A 24,477-nucleotide genomic window follows, 5' to 3' on the forward strand; every position below is an offset into this window, starting at 1 on the left:
TACTTGACACAGATAGGGTGAGTGGTTTGCCTAAGGACACACAGCCAGTGGATAGCAGAGGGGAGGGATCCAGCTTTATGGGCTTCTGGCTCCCAACTGAGTACTTTTGGTTGAACAAGCAAATGAATAAATGCTTGAATATAGCTAGATGCTTTGAATACTGACACCAGAATTCAAGCTTTGTGGAATGAATTAAACCAACACTTATATTTAGGATATGGGCAGCAATGAATAAAAAGTGAAAATTCAAAACAGGATGTTTTGGAGGCTGTACTTAATTGGTCTAATTCATCTTTGAAATTTATCACATAGTTGAGCAAACGGAAGAAAATAATGGTAGACCTTTCATTAGGCTGTTGGCATGGCAACAATTATTTTTCAAGGCTGCCTTAGCTGGGGTCACTGGAATGTTAATTATGAAAAGGAAGTAATTTTTTCTTTAGATCCCATAGGGCACAGTAAGGCATAGTAATTTAGAGCTGCTTTTTGAGTGAAGTTTTAGTTCTATTTGAAATATCAGATGTGTAAAAATATATTCAAAAGCCTAGGAACTAAAATTATAGAAATGTATATAGGAATATATATGATGTACTATAATATAAATAATAAACATAACTATATATGTATTTAAAATGTGTAACCTGAAATACATATTATATAAAATATAAATATATATAATATAAAATTGAAATATAACTATAAAAATAAAAATAAATATGGTATTCCTATACATATATAATATAAATATGTTTATAGAAATACATATGAACATGAGTATGTAACTTTTTACTGGCCCATTTTTGTCCAACCCTATATTGTAAATCCTTTAGTATAATTATGGAGGTTAATACCATCCTCAAAACTGTCTCAAAATGATGAGAATTAGATTTGAAACAAATAGTTCTTTGTTGATGAGGAAATATACTTCCAAGTAGTCTTTTTTTTCCTTTTTTAAAAATTGGAGTATACAGTTACAATGTGTCCATTTCTGGTGTACAGCATAATGTCCCAGTCATGCATATCTATATACATATATTCTTTTTCATTAAAGGTTATTACAAGATATTGAATATAGTTCCCTGTGCTATACAGAAGAAATTTGTTTTTTATCTATTTTTATATATAGTGATTAACCTTTGCAGATATCAAACTCCTCAATTTATCCCTTCCCACTCCCTTTCCCCAGGTAATCATAAAATTGTTTACTATGTCTGCAAGTCTGTTTTGTAGATAAGTTCATTAGTGTCCTCTGTTTTCTTATTTCTTTTTCTTTTTCTTTTTTTTTGGGGGGGGGGATTCCACATGTGAGTGATACATGGTATTTTCTTTCTCTTTCTGGCTTACTTCACATAAATGACAATCTCCAGGTCCATCCATGTTGCTGTACATGGCGTTATTTTATTCTTTTCTATGGCTGAGTAGTATTCCATTGTGTAACTATACCACAGCTTCTTTATCCAGTCATCTGTCGATGGACATTTAGGTTGCTTCCATGTCTTGGCTATTGTAAATGGTGCTGCTAGGAACATTGGGGTGCATGTGTCTTTTTGAATTAGAGCTTCCTGCAGATATATGCCCAGGAGTGGGATTGCTGGATCATATGGTAAGTCTATTTTTAATTTTTTGAGGAATCTCCATACTGTTTTCCATAATGGCTGCACCAAACTACATTCCCACCAACACCGTAGGAGGGTTCCCTTTTCGCCACATCCTCTCCAGCATTTATCATTTGTGGACTTTTTAATGATGGCCATTCTGAGTGGTGTGAGGTGATACCTCATTGTAGTTTTGATTTACATTTCTCTGATAATTAGCGATATTGAGAATTTTTTCATGTATCTGTTGGCCATTTGTATGTCTTCATTGGAGAATTGCTTGTTTAGGTCTTCTGCCCATTTTTGGATTAGGGTATTTCTTTTTTTGTTGTTGTTATTAAGTTGTATGAGATGTCTATATATTCTAGAAATTAAACCTTTGTCAGTCGCATCATTTGCAAGTATTTTCTCCCATTCTGTATGTTGTCATTTTGTTTTACTTATGGTTTCCTTCGCTATGCAAAAACTTATAAGTTTAATTAGGTCCCATTTGTTTATTTTTGCTTTTATTTCTATTGCTTGAGTAGACTTCCCTAGAAAAACATTGGTAAGGTTTATGTCAGAGAATGTTTTGCCTATGTTTTCTTCTAGGAGGTTTATTGTGTCTTGTCTTATAAGTCTTTAAGCCTTTTTGAGTTTATTTTTTTGTATGGTATGAGGGAGTGTTCTAACTTCCTTGATTTACAGTTTTCCCAACACCACTTGCTGAAGAGACTGTCTTTTCTCCATTGTATATTCTTGCCTCCTTTGTCAAAGACTGGTTGACTGTAAGTGCGTGGGTTTATTTCTGGGCTCTCTATTCTGTTCCATTGATCCATATGTCTGTTTTTGTGCCAGTACCATGCTGTTTTGATTACTATAGTTCTATAGTATTGTCTGAAGTCTGGGAGGGTTATTCCTCCAGCTTCATTCTTTTCCTTCAGTACAGCTTTGGCAATTCTGGGTCTTTTGTGATTCCATATAAATTGTAGGATTATTTGTTCTAGTTCTGTGAAAAATGTCATGGGTAATTTGAGAGGGATCACATTAAATCTGCAGATTGCCTTGGGCAGTAATGGCCATTTTAACAATATTGAGTCTTCCAATCCAAGAGCATGGAATATCTTTCCATTCCTTAAAGTCATCTTTAATTTCCTTAAGCAATGTTTTTATAGTTCTCCATGTATAAGTCTTTCACCTCCTTGGTCAGATTTATTCCCAAGTATTTTATGTTTTGGATGTGATCTTAAAAGAGACTGTTAATTTACTTTCTTTTCCTTCTATTTCATTGTTAGTGTAAAGAAATGCAACTGATTTCTGTATGTTAATCTTGTATCCTGCTACCTTGCTGAATTCTTTCATCAGCCCTGGTAGTTTTTGTGTGGAGCTCCAAGTAGTCTTTCTCATCACAATTCTGTGAAGGTGTCTAGGGACATACACAACTGTGTTTTCCTTTACCCTCACACACAATACTTTTGACACCAGATGTGTCGATTTTTTTTCTCATGCCGACCAGTTCTCCAACACCAGATGGATGTCCTACACTTCAGTTCAATTCTGACACTAACTACCTAGATCCCACAAGTTAAAAGCTCAGTGCACAAGACTCAGATGCACTCCCTCTTCAAGTGCCAATTGCAGGTAGTAGGTCCCCAGGTTGCCCACAGCTTCTATCCAATTTGGCTACAAATCGGAGGTTCCCATGACCCCACTCCTTGGGTTCAGTCACTTGCTAGAACAGCTCACGGAACCCAGGGGAACAATTTACTTACTCTTGCTGACTTATTTTAAAAGATATTTTAAAGGGTACAAATGAACACACTGATTAAGAGATCCTTAGGGTAAGGTCTGAAAGGGCCCCAAATGTAGGAGCTTCTGTCCCTGTGGAGTTGGGGTGTGCCAGCCTCCTAGCACATAGATGCGTTCACCCACCCAGAAGCTCTCCAAACCCTGTAGTTTGGGGATTTTTATGAAGGCTTCATCACATAGGTGTGATGGATCATTGACTCAATCTCCAGCCTCTTCCTGGAGGATGTGGAGTGGGGCTTAAAGTGCCAAGTTTCTAATCATGGCTTGGTCTTTCTGAAGGCCATATTCCCCATCCAGGAGCCCACCAAAAGTCATCTTATTAGCACAGAAGACCCTCCTATCACTCAGAAAATTACAAAGATCTTGGAAGCTCTGTGTCAGATCCAAGTCAAAGACTAAATATTAAAACAAAATATTTTCCTAACATCCCCTGTTTACAAGAATTTAGGAGCTCTGTGTCAGGAACCAGAGGTAGATACATACATAGGTACATACATACATATATATATATTTTTTTTTAACTCACAAAAGGATAAAATAATTTCACATTCAAAAATTCATCATCATCTTTATCTTAGATGGTACTTTATAATTTACAGTGGGCTTTTGTGTACATTATTGCCTTTGACTCTTCAAAACAGCCATGTGAACGAGACAGACCAGTTAATTGTTTTCTTCATTTTGTATATGAGAGAATGAGGCACAGAGAGGTTAAGTGACCTCCCAAGATCACACAGCTAAAGATGAAAGAGCCTGGCTTCAGGACCCATTATGGACTCTGAGCTCAATGAATGGATTTTCCTGAGACACATGATGCCTTCTGAGGAACCCAGACATAACATAGACATGTGAAGACAACTGTAGCCAGCAGTTCCCATCCACACTGGTAAGAACACTAGTTTCAAAGTTAGAAGAACATTCTGGTTTTGCAGCTTACAGCTGCATAACTTTAGACAAGTCACTTAACCTCTCTGAGCCTGAGCTTGTTGACAGAATAACTCTAAACTGAGAGTTGTGAGTACTAAATAAGAAAATGCTGTAATGTATATGAATGTGATAGGCATTTAATGATACATTTTCCTTCTTCTAGCTATTATTTGTAGTTTGAGACGATTTTAAGTTATTTGACTAATTCAGACTCTCCAAATTTAATGTCAAGAAACATATGAGACCTAATTGTCACCTTTATGAATCTAGAGTGCAATGAGGCACATAGGAGCTGCTCAAGAAATTCTTTTGGGTGGTGATCATTTTGAAATGTATAGAAATATTGAATCACTATATTGTGCACCAGGAACTCACATAGTGTTGTGGGTCAATTGTCCCTCAACAAACAGACAGACAAACAAACAAACTCATAGAAAAAGAGATCACATTTGTGGTTACCAGAGGTGAAGGTTGGGAGGGAACTGGATAAAGGTAGTCAAAAGGTACAAACTTCTAGTTATAAGATAAATAAGTACTAGGGATGTAATGTACAGCATGATGAATACAGTTATCACTACTGTGTGTTATGTGTGAAAGCTATTCAGAGTAAATCATGAGTTCTCATCACAAGGAAAAATATCTTTTTCTTTTATTTTGTATCTATATGAGATGATGGATATTTACTAGACTGACGGGCAATCATTTCATGATATATGTTAAGTCAAATCATTACACTGTATACCTCAAACTTACATAGTGCTGTATGCCAATTATATCTCAGTAAAACTGGAATTTAAAAAAAAATCTTTTGGGATGAATTGGCATTTCAGCCAAGCAGCCTCCACACTGACCATTACCAGTGCAGTACTCCTGTGTCTTTTTAAGGACATTATGGAGGACAATTGGTAGATATTTTCAAAAACAGATAATGTATTGCAAATGTTATGTGCAAGGAATTAAGGAATAATTAGTAGTAGTAGCAACTGGTTAATCGTAATTCATCCCAGTCTTAGTGTCTGGCTGAATTGGCCTTCAGTTGGAAACCTATTCTTATCTGTTTAACATACCATTACTAGAGCCAGTGGCCTGTAAAACAGTGGTTCTCACCCTGGCTGTGCATTAGAATCACTTGGAAAACTTTTTAAAAAATTCCTGATACCCAGGCCATTCTCCAGATAATGAAATAAGGATTTCTGTGGGTTGAACACAGGCATCAGGACTTTTTCAAGCTCTTCAGGTATGCCAGAATGCAGTCAAGTTTGAGAATCTCTGTCTTAAGGGATTTTAATAAGAGGATTTTTCAAAATAATAGTCAAGAGAAGCAATTTGATACCTTTTAAAAGTGCAAGTGCCTCATAAAGGAAGCCAGAAAGAGAAAACAGCTCAGTTGTTTGGGGGCGTGTTGTCTGCAAGCTGACAGTGTGACCATCCTGACCCTTCAGAAGAGAATTGCTCAACAGTCAAGTTTTGGAGGATGAGCCAACCTTTGAAGGGCTGAGTGATGAGAAAGAGATTGCTGAAAATGTCTAACTTAACTCTTTTCTCTCTTGCAAAAGAGAAGCTCCTGACTGTCTATACAAATTAAGGGGTCATATTGTCACCCTCTCCACAGGACTTCCATGGCCACCATGTTTAAAATGGTCATTGCTAATCTCCTCTTGGGAATCCTCATTCTTTTTCTCTCTCTAATTTTTCTCTGTAGCACTTATCGACAAGCATCAGACTATTTCTTTTATTTATTTTTCATCTTCTATCTCATCTCAAGACAATGTGAGCACCATAGAGGTAGAGATTGCCTTTTTTGCTTGTGAATGTATCCCCAGTGCCTAGTAGACAGCCAGTCGATAATTGTTCAAAGAATGGACTTCAGATCAAGACTAATAATATGAGCTAATATAGGTTTGGCCCCATATTCCAGCGCAGCAACCCTGAAATAGTCACGCTTTGTGGAATCAGCTTTTCTGAATCCCTTTATGACCTGCAGTTGAGGTTTTTGGCAGTGCCAGTTGACTGAAAGATAAAAATGGAACAGCAGCAGCTAGAGGCTCGAGAAGGCTGTTTGGATAAGTTAACGTAGAAAAGAGCTCTTCCCTTGAAGTGGAAAAAGTGCCGTAAGATGTATTGTTCAGGGGAAAATGCAAGCAGCAGAAGAGCAGGACGTGTACAGCATACCGTACATTTAACACCCAGACGCACATAATATAACCAGTACATCGCTACAGATCCATGCGTATATTTGCAAAAGCATCAACAGCAGTCTAGGATATGCAGCAAACTGATAACTGGCTAATTCTGGGAGGCAGTGGGGCTGAGGAAAAGCCTGGTCAAGGGGATCTTTAGTGTTCGTGGTGATGATATATAGCACAAAATGTTTTCACGTATAATTTCACATTTAATTTCTGAAACCAAATATAAGAATACAAATAAAGTATGGGGGAAGTATTTGTATTATATATGGTCGATTTATAATGAAAATGTACCTCAGAGCTTAGCGCAATGGCAGTATGGTAGCCAATGAGGTTTATCCAAGGCACGATAACTGCTAATTGAAAACTTTTCCCAATATCCCACCGTGACGACTTGAAAATGCGCTACAGAAATAAGCATATACGCCCGAGAAGAGCTAAGGGTTTTCTGTTTCCAAATTGTGCAGCGAGAGGCAATGGGTTTTCAGATGACTTAACAAGCATAGGAGGGGTGCGTGTGTGTGTGTGTGTGTGTGTGTGTGTGTGGTGTGTGCGCGCGTGCGCATGCGCCACCGTGATTTTCATCCAAAAAACCGACCCATACATTATTTTCCTAAAAACAGCAGCAAGTATTTATTAGGGAGCAGTGAAGGAGGGGTGGCTGAAGGCTTGTCAACACGCTGCTGGAGGAAGATAGCTTATCTTCGGCTTTTCATTCTTTCAAGGGAAGAGCACACCGGCATGGGAATTAGAGATAATACACCTTGGAGAGTAGATTCATTTCTTTTCCTTACTTGAAAAATTACTCATAGCGGCTTATAGAGTTTTGTGTAGAACAAAGCACCTTCAAAAATGAATGAGGCAGTTGGTGCAAACTGAAAATGAGAGTAAGACAATAAGATGAAGCCAGGGGTGAGGATGGGATCAACCTGAGTGTCATCGAGCTCCGCAGTCGTCAGAGGTGGGCTGCACATTTGACCATGAGCTTTTAGCAACCAAAAAAGGGAGGGGAGAGAATGTAATTAGTTATAAGATCCGCCATCATTTTTGTATTAAAAAATCTTTTATCCTAGGAAATCCCCCCTTTTTTTTAGCATCCCACTAATGAGACACACAAAGCAGTTCTCCCATGAGCTCTCCTCAGTAAATACTACTCCGGTAAATTTAGTAGTGGGTATTAACATGGGTTGTTTCTCATAGCCTCCTTCCACGCAGGCCTCGTCTTCAAACTCCGCTCGGTAGAAGCAATTCTACTAGCCGGCAGAATAAAGGGATCCTGGCTCACAGCTTTCTGAGATCTGAATTGATTCGAAGGTAAAATTATTTTATGATCTGGAATAGACAGAATATTCTTCAAGCAATCCACCACACATATTGTTTCTGTAACACAGATGTCTGCTGGGGTCCTGTTTACATAAAACCCAAGTAAGATTGGCACATACCCTCAGAGGAAATCCAGAGCCCTCCCCAAGATTTCTCCCCATGTGTACATTCTCAGAGTCACTGACAAAGTATGGGAAGGAAGAGAGTGCATTACATCTAGGCACTGACACTTCACTGACACTGGGTGTGCCTGTGTTTTTTGGTTGGGGGGGAGGTAATTAGGCTTTTTAAAACTTATTTTAATGGAGGTACTGGGGATTGAACCCAGGACCTCAGGCATGCTAAGCATGTGCTCTACCACTGAGCTATACACTCCCCTGGTGGTATTCCTATTCTTAAATTGCCCTTAGCTAACCACTGTGACTTCTCTTGTCCCCCAACTTAGACTAGCCCGCTGGCTGTTTTCTCTTCTCAACCCTGCCCCCCACCTTCCCTATCAGGAAGGGAAAAAAAGACAAATCCATTTTGTTTTCTCAGGCAGAGGCAGCTTAACCATCTTTCTCCTGTATTCACGATCTCTCACTTCTATTATAAGATGATTTGTTAAAGTGTTTTCCCAAAGGCCGTTGGTTTCCAAGAGGGAAAAAAATTTATCAGCCCCTGAGTTTCAGGGGAGACTCGAGTAGTATTAATTTTTTATTTGTTCGTGCAGCACATGTTTATGGAGCAATTACTCCATGTGCAGCAGGCAGCAGACTGCTAGATGTACTGCTCGAACAGGACAGAGTCTTGCCCTGAAGGAGAAGTGGAGCAGACGGGAGGCTGAACATGCAAATGACCATCGTGTCAGAAGCCTCACTGTAGGGGAAGGTCAGAATGCTGCCTGTCTGAGCACCTAATTCAGATAAAAGTCAATCAAAATACCAATTCATTTCTTTAAAGAATATCGCAAGTGTCTGAAGACAACACTCAAAGCAAAATTTATGACGTTTAGACTACCTTTGATAACTGTCTTTAGGGGCACTGATAACTCTTGGGGTCTTTGAGGGGGCACAGTAATGATGTCCTTCTGCCTCACTGGGGGTCTACATCGATTAGGAAATAAAAGCAAAAAGTCAGCAAATGGAGACCAAAATATCACCTTTATTGCTGACAAAGACCCAGTTGGAGGTTAGAGATTTTATCTGTGAGAGACTTCCTAATACTTAACTCCAAAATGAGGCCAACTTGCCTATAAATCACACTGCATAGAGGAGAGAGGGGCAGACCATGTCCCAAGAGGGAAGACTACGTATGTCCAATTTGTCCTTCCAAACTCACCAAGTGGGTGAGAAGAAGGAGAGACTGGGGGGAGGCGATTCCCAAGGCAAACAGATGCCCTTTGATCCTTGACAGAATGTCTGTGAAGTTAGAGTAGCTGGGGCCACATCTCAAACGAGAATGCATGTGGCATGAGAGGGGAGGTAGCTGGCACCCATCCCTGGGCCTGTGCTCAGGAAGGAGGCCTAGGGTGACTGTGCTGCATATGCTGGGAGTGGTTGGGGGATGGGTATTTTTGTTCTTGGGGCCAAATCTGCTCTAGGTGGCCATGAACCTGCTAAGTGTGAGCCTAGGGTGACAGAGGCTGAGAACAGGTAAGGGCTCAGCTTTTGGGAGTGGACATGGGTGATTGAGGCCAGATCTACGATGCTTACTGTTTTTCCTTTCAGACACCTGCTTGTGTTTTCAGTTGCTCAGACACCTTGCTTGGCTAAAGAAGGAATGCAGAGGATGTAGATACCTTCCTTGGTGTGCGGGAGGAAGTTGTAACATGGTTATCGGAGCGTCGGCCATGAGCTCTCATACAAATTCACACTTAATCCTTGCCCTGTAGGCCCAGAGTCTGAAAGAAATTAGGCAGACTAAAACAAGGCTTTGCGCTGTGTCTACCTCAGTGGTTCTCAAAGTGAGGTCCCCAAGACCTTTTCAGGAGCCTACCACACGAAAACTTCTTTTTTTAATTTAAAAAAAAAATTTTGTAGGGTGACTTATTTATTTATTTACAGGGTTTTTGTTTAGGGGGTAGGTAATCAGGTTTATTTATTTACTTTTGGAGGAGGTACTGGGATTGAACCCAGGACCTCATGCATGCTAAGTATGTGCTCTACAATTTGAGCTATCCCAGCCCCATCTAAAACTATTGTTATAATAATGCCAAGCTGTTATTTGCCTCTTTCCTTCTTATATTCTCAGAATGTTCCATAGAGTTTTCCAGAGGCTACATGATGTATGATATTGCAATAGATTTAATGCAAAAGCAGGTATGAACTCAGCTATTAAAGATATTTGAAAAAAAGATAAAATAATGCCTCTCTTCTCACTAACTTGTTTTGGAAAATACAGTTATTTTTCATAAAATGTTGTTCATCTTAACATGTAATGGGATTATTATTATTTTAAATAAATAAGTGCTTAAAATTTTCAACATCTAATATGGTAAATATCCAAAGATATAATCCCCATAAGCAAAAGTGCTCAGGGTCCTCAGTAATTTTTTTTCATTGAAGTCTAGTTGATTTATAATATTTTATTAGTTTCAGGTGTACAGCATAGTGATTCAGTATTTTTGCAGATTATACTCCATTATAGGTTTTTACAAGGTAATGGCTGTAATTCCCAAGGTATACAGTATAACCTTGTTGCTTATTTATTTTATACATATTAGTTTGTATCTGTTAATCCCATACCCCTAATTTGCACCCCCCCCACTTCCCTCTCTCCTTTGGTAACCAAAAAATTTGTTTTCCTCAATAATTATTAAAAGTATAAAGAACTAAATTCAGTGTGGATTGGATCTTGGAACAGAAAAGCACTTTAGCAGAAAAACTGGTGAAATGCAGATGAAGTCCATAGTTTAGTTAATAGTATTATATCAATTTAATTTCTTAGCTTTGGTAAATGTGTTGTGGTTACATGAGATGTTAACATTAGGGAAAGTTGGGTGAAGGGTATATGGGAACTCTTCGTACTATCTTTCTATTCTCCTGTAAATCTAGAATTATTTTAAAGTAAAAAGTGTTTTTTTAAAGAGTGCAAAAGGATCCAAAGACCAAAAAGTTTGAGAACCACTGACTTACCATATGCCACGCCCTGTGTTGGGATCTGGAAATATAAAACTAAATAGGTTAATGACTATTCACTAACTAACTGTGTGCACACAAGCAGGGTTTAATACTCGCTGACTCTGGGGAGCAACTAGTTTTTTGTGTATGGACATTGTCTTACAACTGTTCATGCTTCCCTCTTCACTTTGACTGCTAGGAATCTCAAGAGGCAAATTTGGGCTTATTGCTGGCAAGGATCTTTTAGAATGCTTTTATGTTCTAACTTATTCCTGGTTAAATCTAATTTCCCTACTTTCATTTTCCCTTATCCTGATTTCCTCATTTTGTATTTTGAGGATCTTTTTCATGTGTATTTTAGTTGATACCGTAGGCACCTTTGTAAGCCACATCAAATCTCTTTTGAAACAAGGCAGGACACTAAAAATAAATACTTAGGATTAGAGTTCATGGCATTTCAAATCTTTTTTAAAATGTGTATTAAACTCTTGAGAATGTGTAAGACACCATCTCTGCCTTTGATGAGATTACAATCTATTGCCATACCTGCAAACAACTACTAGAAACAGGATTTGATAGGTTACAAAGGTAATACAGCAGGGCAGGCAAAGTAGGGATTCAGGAGAAGAGGCCCATTCCTGTCTTTATGGGAAAGTTGCAGCCCCATTAGTCCTTGAGGCATGGGTGGGCTTTGAAAAAGTAGGAATAGTGGGCATGTATAGAGGAGACACACTTGTACAGTGTCTATACATGTATAGTATTTGCTTCTTTTGGGGGGGGGGTAATTAGGCTTTTATTTGTTTATCTTTAATGGGAGTACTGGGGATTGAACCCAGGACCTCGTGCATGCTAGGCATGCACTCTGCCACTGAAATATACCCTCCCCCCCATATATATAGAATTTGAATACTCAAATATATACACATATATGGTGGCAGATAAGGCACAATTGGAACATAGTTTACTAGACTTTTTGATATTTTCATTTACTTTAAAATGAACTGAACTGTGACTATCTCATTTTGTTCTTTGCACCATTGTATATCTGGACTTTTATCTCCCTTTGGAGACTATTCCTAGTTTATCCATGGTTACTTAGTAACCAGTCAAAATGTTAAATGGGTATGTCAATGAATTTTAACTTTGTCTCGGAGGAAACTGTGTCTCTAATTTTCTGGCAAACTTGAGTAGAAAACACTGTAACTGGAGATTGGCTTGAAAACTTAGTATTACCAATTCTAAGGTGCATATTTTTGTGTTTTTTCTAATTTTTTATTTTTCTTTTTTTGTGGCTTTTTTTGTTTGATTGGTTGATTGGTATTGGGGTGGGGGGTTTTTGCTTGCTTTTTCATTTAATTTATTTTTTTATTTTAATCTTTTTTGGGGGTGAGCCTTTAACATTACTGATCTTGGGATATATGTAATGGTACTTGGCAGCATTTTTTTTCTATCTAAGTGATACATTAAATAATGGTGCTTATGACTGATGATGAAAACTAGTATTAATCCAAAATAAGAAAGGAGATACTGTCTAGGGGAGGGTATAGCTCCATGGTAAAGCATACATGAGATCCTGGGTTTGATCCCCAGTACCTCCATTAAGTAAATAAACAAACAAACAAACCTAATTACCTTCCCCACCAAAAAAAAAAAAAAACACTTCTGAAATTCCCATTTTCACCCATGACCACTTTTCCTGTGTCTCATTCATTAGCCTGAACAAAACAAACGTGCCCTCGAGGTTGGCTCCTCCTTGGAAGCATGTCTTAGTTTCTTCCCCCACTGTTGTCAGCTAGCATCCAGGGCTACCTTTACTAGCAGTCATGTGACCTGTGGTGGGCACTCCTTCTCCTGAACATCTTCCTACAGGATCAGCTCCCCATGGGGTTAGCAAATACCTCCTGGGGCAGGCAGCATAATCTAGTGGAAAGAAGATGGATTTTGGAACCAGCCAGGTAACTTTTCAGATCTTGGCTCAGCCACTTACTAGTCACTGACCTACTGAATCTTCCTTCCCTGTAAAATGGAGTGTGATTTTTAGGGTAGTAGTAGGAAATGAATGCAGTCAAGCATGTGAGATGAGAGCAGTTAGCTCACACCCAATTAGATAGCTATGCTATTACCAACAAAACTGAAAATGTGTTGGCGAACATGTGGAGAAATTACAACTCTTGTACATTGCTAGTGAGAAAGCAAAACGCTGCAGCCTCTGTAGAAAATAGTATGGCAGGTCCTTTAAAAATGAAGCATGGAATTACCATATAATTCAGCAATTCCATTTCTGGGTATATTTCCAAAAGAATTGAAAGCAAGGACTCGAACAGATTTTGTACATCAATATAACACTGCAGCATTATTCATAGTAACCAAAAAATGGAAACAACCCAAGTGCCCACTGACAGATGAGTGGATAAACAAAAATGTGTTACATCCATATCACAGAATATTATTTAGCTTTAAAGAGGAGGGAAATTCTGACACATGCCACAACATGGAATGACCCTTGAAAACATTATGCCAAGTGAGATAAGTCAGTTGCGAAAGGGCAAATACTACATGATTCCACTTTGACTAGGAACCCAGCAAATTCACAGAGACAGAAAGTAGAATAGAGGTTACCAGGTACTGGGGATAGGAGAGAATGAGTAGTTATTGTTTAATGGGCATGGAGTTTCAATTTGGGGTGATGAAGAAGGTCTGGAGATGGACAGGGGTGCTGGTTGCATAGCAGTGTGAATGTACTTAATGCTACTGTATTGTACACTTAAAAATGGTTAAAGGGTCAATTTTCTGTTATGTATATTTTACACCCCCCCCACACACACACAAACCCAGCTACACAGTGCCTGACTTGTTCTATGCATTCATCAAATTGTAGTTCCCTCCCGGTTTTTGTGAGTGAATTTGCATCTTTGGATCATCCACTGTTTTGTTTCATTGAATAACACACATGTGGAACAGTGTACAGCATCCAGAAGGAGCTTCTGTAAAGCTCACTTGTAAAGTGACAAACCCTGGGGTGCCTTGAGTCCTGTACATTTTCATGTCTTTCTCCCTTTAAGTTGCTAATTCTGTCCTCTCCTCAGTAGAACAGTTTTCCAGAACATCACATCTAGAGCTTTATGGTAGAATAATGCTTCATAATTATAGGGAAACAGCAGGCAATTTTTCACAGGGAAAGGACATCATCTTCTTACAAGTTACTTGTTTGACTGAGAGATGAACTTTGAGAGACTTGGTATTTCCAAAGTTCTTTCTGGCCAAGGAGCTCAAGTGACTGCACCAGTGTCCCCAGGGAAGAGGAGTCACCTCTTCCTTTCCAAGCAGCCTTCTTAGGCTTTAGGAGTCGAGGATGGTAATTATGACAAATCCCATTAGTTCAATATTTCTTCCAGAAAATCTGGAATTCAGAGTTAATAGGCTCAGATCATTCAAAAGTCCACAAATGACAAATGCTGGAGAGGCTGTGGAGAAAAGAGAACCCTCCTTCACTGCTGGTAGGAATGCAGTTTGGTGCAGCCACTGTGGAAAATAGTATGGAGATTCCTCAAAAGACTAGGAATAGACTTACCATATGACCCAGGAATCCCGCTCCTGGGCATATATCCAGAAGGAACCCTCCTTCAAAATGACACCTGCACCCCAATGTTCATAGCAGCACTATTTACAATAGCCGAGACATGGAAACAGCCTAAATGTCCGTCAACAGATGACTGAGTAAAGAAGAGATGGTATATTTATACAGTGGAATACTATTCAGCCATAAAAACCAACAACATAACGCCATTTGCTGCACAATGGATGTTCCTGGAGAATGTCATTCTAAGTGAAGTAAGCCAGAAAGAAAAAGAAAAATACCATATGAGATCGCTCATATGTGGAATCTAAAAAAAAAAAAAAAAAAAAAGATAAAACAGAAACAGACTCATAGACATAGAATACAAACTTGTGGTTGCCAAGGGTCGGGGGGGCGGGGGAAGAGATAAACTGGGAGTTCAAAATTTGTAGATACTGACAGACATATGTAGAATAGATAAACAAGATTATACTGTATAGCACAGGGAAATATATACAAGATCTTGTGGTGGCTCACAGAAAAAAAATGTGACAATGAATATACGTATGTTCATGTATAACTGAAAAATTGTGCTCCACACTGGAATTTGACACAACATTGTAAAATGACTGTAACTCAATAAAAAATGTTTATAAATAAATAAGTAAGTAAGTAAGTAAGTAAAAAACAGAGTTAATAGGCTCAGACATTTAAGGGGGAATTCCATTTAAGTGCTAGTTTGCATTTCCATTAGGTAAATAAAAAATAGAGTGATGTGTGCTTTGTGGGAATGCTGGAGCCTGTAGCTTAAAGATCATTATTACAACAGGCAGGAGGTAGATGCCCTTTTATTTATTGAGATTCTCTTTATTCTCCCCTCTTCTTCTTCCCATCATTTCTTCTCAGAATGTGCCATTGAAGAGATTTCCTTCAACTCCCATCTTGGGCCCATTGCTTGGAATCCGCCTCAGCGGCCAGCAACCATGGCCATTCTTGGGTCCCTGGCAGTGGACCAGGATGTGGGTGCTCCCAGGCCCGAGGCGTCAGAGGCGTAGTCACTGTGGCCTCCCTCCACCCATCAGGAGCAAGCAGGCTGGTGAGTCAGGTGGAATTTCCTTTCATGGATAATTAATGAAGGGAAAGGATTACGATTCCAGTTCTCCACGTCGGTGCACATCCTTTTCATTTTAACAACTGAAATAAGGATTGGGAATTTTCATAATATACAGTCTTAAGAGTAGAAGGGACTTCTAGTTTTTTAGAAACATTTTTGTTAAAGTATAATATACATACAGAAAAATGCACATTGTATAAGTGTGTGGCCCAAAATTTTTCACAGATGGAGGAGACTCATACAGCCAGCACCCAGATCTAGAAACAAGTTGTTACTGGCCCCCAAAGTCCCCTTTGTGTTCCCAGAAGGGCCTCTGAGAAGTTATTTTGTACATTGGTCTGCCTGTAAGTAGGTCCCTGTCTAAATCCACCTACACTAACAGGCAGGTGCGCTCCTTTTTAATTTTTTTCTATGTATATAGAACCACACCTAATTCATTTTAGAAAATGCATAAATGTTATCATATCCTATGTGCCTTTTCATGGTAGCAGAAAGTTTCTTCTCTTGCTTGGCTCTCCCCTCCCTTCCCCTCCTCCCTGTGGTTATGGTCATCTCCCCACCCTGCACACAGCCTCCTAATTACTTTCCCAGACAAGAATTAGAACAGTTTTGAGCCACCCCAGAAGTTGCTCTTTGTGCCTCATCCCCATCAAACATTTGTCCTGCCTTTCTGTATGAACCCCTACCCCTGGGTAACCGCAGAACCGATGCAGGAAAGCATCTTTTTATCAAAGAGTTCCAATGAATACATTTTGAAAAAGAAATATTTCTGTTTGGGATGATACAAAAGTTCTAGAAATAGAGAGTGGTTTTGGTTGTACAACACTGTGAGTATGCTTAATGCCACTGAGTTGCACACTTAAAAGTGGTTAAAATGATCAACTTCATCTATGACTGTTTTTAGCATCATAAAAAAAGAAATAACAGAATTAAAATATTACCATTTTGCAGCCCTCAGATTAATCTTATCCCATCTCAGCCCTGCCCTTTCTTCAAAGTAACCACTGTCCTGATTTTATATTGATCACTTCCTTACATTTTTTAATAGCTTTATCAGCTAAATGGCATCCTCAGACATAATAATTTAGTCTTGCCTTTTTAAAAAAAATTTGATGGGTTTTCTAAGTTTCTTTTTAGTCTGTAGGTTCCCCTCCATTCCTTTTTTTCCCTCTAATTCATCTGATGAGAATTCAGATCATTTGACCTTTTTTCCTTCTATAATCAGTTCTCAAGTTGATCTTTCATTCTCGTGAATTCTGTTCTTGGCTGTATCAACTTTACCATTTATCCCATTAATTCTGTCCTTCATTTCAATACCATACTTTTCACTCTGGTTTCTTCACTTGAAGTGAACTGTGTGGTTTCTGGTTTTTGTTGGGGGTTGGAGGGAGGGGGACTACAGAATCAAGATCAGGGCATTCCCTTAATTCTCTCAGGTAGAGTGCTGGGAGTTTTAGGGGAAAGCGTCCCTTAGAATAGAATCCCCCCAAAAAGAGAAAAAAATAAAAATAAACAAACCAAAAATAGATAAATAACAAAAAAAAAATTAAGAAAATAAACAAAAACAAAAAAACCCACAAAAAAGAACAACAACAAAAGAATAGAATCCCCAGTCCTCTCCCTGAAGGGGAGGATGGGGAAGTGAACCCCTGGGTCTGGTCAGTCCCACCTGTTTGCAGTGTTTCACCCACACATGCCTCTTGCCCTGCACCAGTTTTCCTCCGGAATCTGAGGAGCCCTGCATCTGACTCACCTGGTGAGGAGGCAAAGCATCAGCTGCCTCAAGCAGCAGTAGGACCAGACTCCTCCCACCGCCACCCTCTCCCCGCTGTTCCCTCTCTCCCTTCTCTGGGTGATGTTGGGGGGGGGAGTCAGGAGTCCTGAGCTCTTCCAGCACAGAGGGACAAGTGGGAAGCAGAATGTCCCACTTGAGGAGACAAATTCACAGTTGATTTGTGTTACACTAGTTATTTTTTGTTTTTTGCTACTTCCTTAATATTCAAAGTGTGGCTTGTTTTTCAGCCATCTGAGCATCGCCTGGGAGCTTGTTAGAAAAGTAGAATCTTTGAGCCCACTGGAGACCTCCCAAATCAGAAGCTGCATTTTCAAGGTCCCCAGGTGATTCGTATGCTCGTTAAACTTTGAGAAACCAATTCTACAGTAAAATATATGTTTATAATTAAGAAAATGATAGATTTTTTTAAAAACAGTAGACTTCCCCAATGACTTATTTACCCTACTTCTGAGCTGTTGGGCTAGAAGCTGGAGACCTCTCTGCATAGAATTGTCCCTCCCTGTATGATTGTTGGGTGTCAGGGTGAAAATTTATCTTGTCTTTTTTCCTGCAATGGAGACAAAAACTTCCAGAACATTTAAGGCAGCAACTCTCAAGCATACGAAAGGTATGTGAAAGAGAAAACCTTAATCAGCCTATTATTAATGATGAAATTATTATTATCATGAGATTATGGGGCTGAAATGATTGCTAAAATCATCATGCTTTCTGAGGGGAGAGAATAAAAGAAAGATAAGTGGGTGAAATCAGGGAGAGTGGCAGGAAACGATACAAAAAGGAAAAACCGCTGTAGGAAATGGCCACAAGACTATGACTAATAATGCCTTAGCCCCTCCCATTCTGAGTAGAATGCCTCTCCCAAAGGTTCATGGGCACCTGCACCTGAGCTGGCACCCTGTCCATTCCTCCGTGTATCCCTGTGGTCCCAAGGAGTTATGGGAAAGTGTTGGGACGTCTTTCTGTTTCAGGGTGTACTCACTACTTCCTAGTGTAGAGTGATGGATGGACTTAGACAAAACTATGAGCTCCCTACAGGCTAGCCTAGACTTGACACTGACTCGTCAAGTGTAAGGAAATGTGTAAGGAAACAGGAAGGAGGTGTCTTTTCCTTTTTCAGAGGACAGTGAGTCCTAGGCTGCTTGGGTCTTGTAATTTCTGCCTTCCTATTGCCTCTTCTCAAGTATTCTCTCCTCTCTCTTTTCAGCCACCCACTTCTTTTCTCAGATCTAACCTCCAAATGTTTGAGTTTCTGAAAGGTTTGGTCCTTGGAACTCTTCTCTCCTTAGGGAGTAGCATTCATTTCTAAATAGCACTAATTATGCTAAAAACAACACGCTTCCATTTCTAGTCTAGAGGTCTCCTCTGAATTTCAGAATGAGGTAAATGAAGAATTCACTTTTACACACCTTAAGTTTGAGATGCCTGTGGTTTTATTCCAAGAGCCTGCTTGATTTTTCACTCACTATATCACTGGCATGTCAAAACTGAACTCTCCTCTCTCCTAAACGTACCCCTGCTTCCATCTCAGTCAATGGTCCATAAGCCAGTTTCCTGGGCTTGGTCACCATCTTTCACAGCTTCCCCTCCAGCACCCCACACCTAGTCTGTCCCCAGTCCTGTCCCTTCTGTATTAAATCCTCTTCCTCCTTCTGCACGGCTGCCCCCTTGTCTGAGCCACCTTCATTCCTGCCTGAACAACTGAACGTGTCTTCCATCTCGTCCTCCTCCCACTCTCCCCTCCCCATCATCTATTATCCATTTAGCACGATCTTGGTAAAACAAGAGAGATGCTCAAAACCCCTGCTTAAAAGCTTATGAAGGTAGAATAAAACTCTAGCAACTTATCAATGCCCAGAACACAGTGTACAGTACTGAGACTGGGCTGTACTCTGGAGTTTAAATCCTAGGTTGGCTACCTACGATCTCCAGAAGTAGCCACCTCATCTCAATTCACACACCCCCCCCCACCCCTTTACTCAGGAAGCTCCTGCCTTCCTTGAGTGCCTCAGGTTAGAACTCCTTAAGCCACCTGGAATCCCCTCCCTGCCTCTCGTGGCTCGTTCCTTCTCAAATTTCAAGTCTTAGCTTCAAGTCGACTCCAGAGGGAGGCCTTCCTTGACCGGCCTTCCTAGAATAAGGCTCTCAAGGCTCAGTTCTTTCCCTCAGAACACCCACACCATTTGTAAATGGGTATTTATGTTTGTTTACTTGCTTAACACCTGTCTCCATCACTAGATTATAAACTCCACGAGGAGAGAGGTTTTTGGTCTTATTCTGTGCTAGGAGAGTGCTTGGTATTTACTAGACATTCAATACAATACTTGAAAGAAAATGAACTGAGTAAATGAATCAAGTTTGGGCCACTACTAGGGAAGCAACTCTTTACCCAGTGGTGCCCAAAACTACTGAATAAACCATTTGTGTACCCGCCTTCCCCCAACCCCGCAAAATGTGTGTGGCTAGTACAGTTGTAACTAAAAGCAAATTCTTAATTCATTTATTTGTTTAAGACTAGAACACGATCATTAAGCATTTTATCAGTCAGCAGGTATTAGTGTACTCACATCCACATCACGGTGGGGAACTACGTGACATTTTGTGACATTGCAAAAGGACTGGGGTGCAGTGCTTGACGCCCCTGTACACATCCCCCTGAAGGGAATTGGTTGCCCCTTGGGTTTTACTGCGTGTCCAGCAGAGGGCGTTGCGGAGACACGGCTGCCGAGGGTGCAGGCGCAGCCCCTCAGGGAGAGGCGGGGCGAGAGGAGAATGACTTTCTAAGTGACGACAGCGAGAAGTGTTTGCAAGTTCTCGGGAGGCTTTGCAACTTCTAGGCGGTTTCCGAATCCGGCTGAGTAACCTTGGCATCCGAAGAGCTTTTGAAAAATACTAATTTCTGGGTGGACCCCAAAGATTCTGGTTCAGCAGGAGCTGGGTGGGCTCTGGACTCTCTTGAAGATGTTTCTTCTGATTTCGATGGTGAAGAGGTTTGGGACCCATTGGTGGGAATTCCCGAGGGCCAACTCCAGGAGTAGAAGGGGTGAGGAGGAGACAAACCCTGTTTCCACGCTCAGCTTTTTAGCTGTGACCTTTCTGAGCACTCCAACCCCCTTGTAAAATGAAGATAGTAAAGATAGAGGTAAAATGCCTACCTTGTAAGGTTATTTTAAGGACGAAAGGATATCCAGGTGTAAAGCTGCTAATTATATGTGTTCAAAGTGAGGTAGTCTCTGCTCTGAATCAAGGCAGAAGAGGCATTCTGGTACCTCTCCTGGCTCTCTCCATCCATAGGGAGAAGCACTGTCCAATCTAATCATTTGGAAACTGACTACAGTATTTAGTCCTGGAACCTCCAGGCTGCCTCTGTCTTGTCCTGTCTTTAGGACAGGAGGCAAGCAAGAAAAACCATAAAAGGAGGTAAAGGACTGAATTTCCATAAGTTAGAAGGGATCTTATGCAGCATTTAGTGAACACTTTTATTTCTCAGACGGGGGAAAACATTGTTCAGAGAAGTTAAGAGACTTATCCGAGATCACACAGCTGGTTAGCACAAAGCCTGGGCCAGTGCTCTCACCAGCACTCAGTGCTGCCTCTGGAAGGTTTGTGGTGAATCTTTTTGGGTCTTGACCTTGTCCTCCAGAGAAGAGAACTCAATGCTTCCTACATTTCTATTTCAGGAATAACAATAAGGGGTCATTATTACTGCCTTATCCAACAGATCAGAGGGATGATAGTAATAGTAATAATAACAAATGACATTGTTAAGTTGCCTGGCACTCTCCAAAAGTTTAGGCACATTGTCCCATGTAATTCTAACCTTACCCTGTTGATGCATGCATCAAACATTAAGTCTTCAAAGCGTTCCAGGCATCCACTGGGGATACAGCAGTGAAGCCAGCCAGCTCCCTGCTCTCATGCAGCCTGCATTCTGCTGAGAACTGAGAGAGACTGACAATCACACAAATAAAATGAATTCAGAGAGTGTTAAGAGCTTTGAGAAAAACAGAACGCAGTGGTGAGATGGAAGGTGATTGGGAACAAGGGAACTGAAACTGAGCAGGACCCTGTGGGGCTCTCCCAGGTACCAAGCCCCTCTGGGGCCCCCTTTCCCTCCACTTTTTTGTTTGTAGAAAAAGGCTTTAGTCTCCTAGGCCTTCCCTGAGTTCCAAAGAGCAGACTGAAGCAGTTACTAACTCAGGGAAGTGAGGAATGCGGAAACAAAGGGAAAGCAGTCAAGAAACAATAGTTCAGCAATGAAACCAACCCTAGTTCTTCCTCAAGGGATGTACATAACAATTTGATACTTATCTTTGAGTTGTTCTAAAGCCCCCACTCCCGAGGTGGAGATGGTAACTCTAACTGGAGACCCCCAACCTGGTCGGAACCGGAAGGTTAATTTTGATTCCTAGAACACCACCCAGTTACCTTCACCAACCGATCAGAAGAAAGTCAGACATCCTGCAGCCCTCACCCCAATTTTGCCTTACAAACTTTCCCCTGAAGCCCACTGAGGAGTGTAGGTGCCCTTCTCCTTGCTCGGCCCTGCACTAAACCTTTCTCTGCTCCCAACTCCGACGTTTCGGTTTGTCTGGCCTCACTATGTGTCACGCACAGGGACTTGGGTTTGATTACAGAACCAAAGGCTTGTGGATCCAGAAAGTCCTCTCCAAGGAGGTGACATCTGAGCAGAGGCCTGGACATGGAGAAAGAGGTCTTAACCTGGGAATAGAGCTTTCCAGGCAGTGAACTAAGCAAGTCATCAGGAGCCCACCAGTGGGTTTGGTGTTTTCAAAGAAGTGGGAGGAGGCTGATGAGCAGGAACAAAGGCCAAAAACAGCAGGAGGGGAGATGCACCTGGAGAAGGCGGGGAGGACGGTCCCAGGCTTGTCCAGCCTGCCGGTCCAGCTCCTGCCCCAGGACTTATCCTGAAGGTAGCTATTTCCCCTCCCTTGGAAAAAATGTCAGTGCGGCAGGGAGGGCTTTGGGGGAGGGGCAAGGGGGAGGCTCTTGGAAAATAGTTGCATGACTTTAAGGGGTGAGTGTTATTTAACTCACTTCACACCCGAGGCCCTGAGCCAGGGCAGGTGGAATGGCGGATTCTATCTCTGTCTCCTTCCAAACCAGGCCTCTCGTTTTCCTGCATCCATTCCTGTATGTGTACATGCGGCTTACCTTCCAGTTAACCCTGGTCCTGCCCTCCCCAGGTGTCGCCGGGCCCCACTCCTCTCCAAGTCTCTCTGAGCTCAGGGCTGCGCTCTCAAGGCGACTCTTGTAGTGCGTTCTCAGGCCCCTGTTCCTCTTAGAATTAAACCCACTTCCTTTTGTGTAACTGTCCATCACTAGTCTGTGCTGAGCCCTTTTCTCCTGTTTATTAAGTGACCCCATCTGGCTTCCGGGTTTTCTCTGGGTTTACGCTTCTCTTTGAAGGCTTCCCCTGGGGATGGGGGGAAAGCGGGCGTCCTGAGAAGTATATCCAGTGTCATTCGCCAATTAGGATTGTATTTCACTCTGGATTTACAGGTAAATGCCTTCAGCTTTGGGTTTCTAAAGGAAAGAAAAGCTGACACTTAACTCTGGGACTTGGTTGAGAGGTCATTTTCCCCTCATAGCTCCCTATGCAGAGCCTGGGAAAGAACTCACTCATTCAATCATACATTTACACAAGCCCTACAACATGCCAAGTCTGGGGACTCAAATTCAGTTTTGAACTTCAGGGAGCCACAGCCGAATAATAATGTCAGGCACAGTCTGCACCAATGTTTCCATGGGTTCCCTCATTCAGTCTTCACAATCACCCTTGGAGGCAGGTGGGGTGTGTGGGTACCATGGTCTCCTTCTGTGTGTTGTCCAAGGTCACACAGCTGGTTCCTGGAAGAACTGGGCCAACCCAGGCCTCTCAACTCCGTTTTTATTCTTCTGGAATCTTAATCCTTTTGACTTTAGAATGGGTGAATTCAGAACAGGGCTATTTTACAAACTGTTTCATTAATTTATTACATCATGTTTACATGAGAATGACGGAAGGAATCCTTTTCTGCATGACCACTGCTAGGATTGGGACTCTTCAGGTAGAGGAGTCCTGTTTTCATACCACCTGGGAGAACTTCCTGGGAGACGGGCAGAGAGTGAGGGGAAGTGAACCTGCGTTGCCAAAAGGCCTCCAAGCATCCTGAACAGAGTTCAGGTAATAGCCAGGTAACCTCTATCAGGCTGACTCTCCCAGAGGTGATAGCCATAAACCCTGGGAGGTAGAAAAACTACCTGATGGCACTGAGCATGCACAAAAGCAAGAAGATTCTGGAGGGGAAGCAACACTCAGAAGACGGGACTGGCACTGAGTACGTTTCCTGTTTCTAGGGTTTTCTCCCGAGAACATACAGCTAACCTATGGCAGTGGGAATCCCAGAAGGAGAGGAGGGGAAATGGGACAGGAAAAATGTTTGGAGAATTTATGGTTGACATTTTCCCAAATTTGGTGAAAGACATCTACAGATACAGGATCTGTGAAACAGCAGAATAAATACAAAGTAAACCATGCCTAGGCACATCATAGTCAAACTGCAAAAAAAAAAACCTCCCCAAAATAAACATTTTGAAAGCAGCCAGAGCCAGGTGTCACTTAACACACTTCAGAGTAATAATTCAAAACTTCTGACTTCTCATTAGAAACAACGGAGGCCAGGAAACAGTGGAACAACATCTTCAAAGTGCCGAAAGAGAAAAAAAAAAAGGAAAAAAAACCTCTGTCAACCCAGAATTCTGTATCCAGAGAAATGAATGTTCCAGAATGAAGATGAAGACATTTTCAGATAAAAGGAAACGAAGAGTATCTCTCACCAGCAGACCTGTAGTGCAAGAAATGCTAATGGAAGTTCTCAGGCTGAAAGGAGACAGTGCCAGACGGGAGCTTGGGCCTTCAGAAGGAAACAGACAGCATCCAGAATGGTGACATGTAGGTAGTCAGAAATGTCCTTGACCATCTGCTGCACAGGTAAGGATTCTGATTTGCTCACTGCTGTACGCACGGTGCCTCGTGTAGTGCCTGGCATAGCAATAAAGTGAATATATGTCAACAGAATGGAAGAGCACACA

At 41.1% G+C, this 24,477-nt stretch overlaps 1 long non-coding RNA gene and 1 pseudogene across 1 annotated transcript in view; both read left to right on the forward strand.

The window, feature by feature from the left end:
- LOC116668525 overlaps positions 1-24,448 on the forward strand; it is a 28,784-nt gene extending 4,336 nt beyond the window's left edge. Inside the window, exons 2-3 of the long non-coding RNA XR_004325637.1 lie at positions 15,383-15,572; positions 24,052-24,448. This is a non-coding gene — a long non-coding RNA (uncharacterized LOC116668525). The remainder of the gene's footprint in view (positions 1-15,382; positions 15,573-24,051) is intronic.
- On the forward strand, positions 6,796-6,909 carry LOC116668751 (annotated as a pseudogene).
- Positions 24,449-24,477: the final 29 nt, after the last annotated feature.

The sequence above is a fragment of the Camelus ferus genome, chromosome 14 (assembly GCF_009834535.1).
Source record: "Camelus ferus isolate YT-003-E chromosome 14, BCGSAC_Cfer_1.0, whole genome shotgun sequence".
Classification (NCBI taxonomy): domain Eukaryota; kingdom Metazoa; phylum Chordata; class Mammalia; order Artiodactyla; family Camelidae; genus Camelus; species Camelus ferus.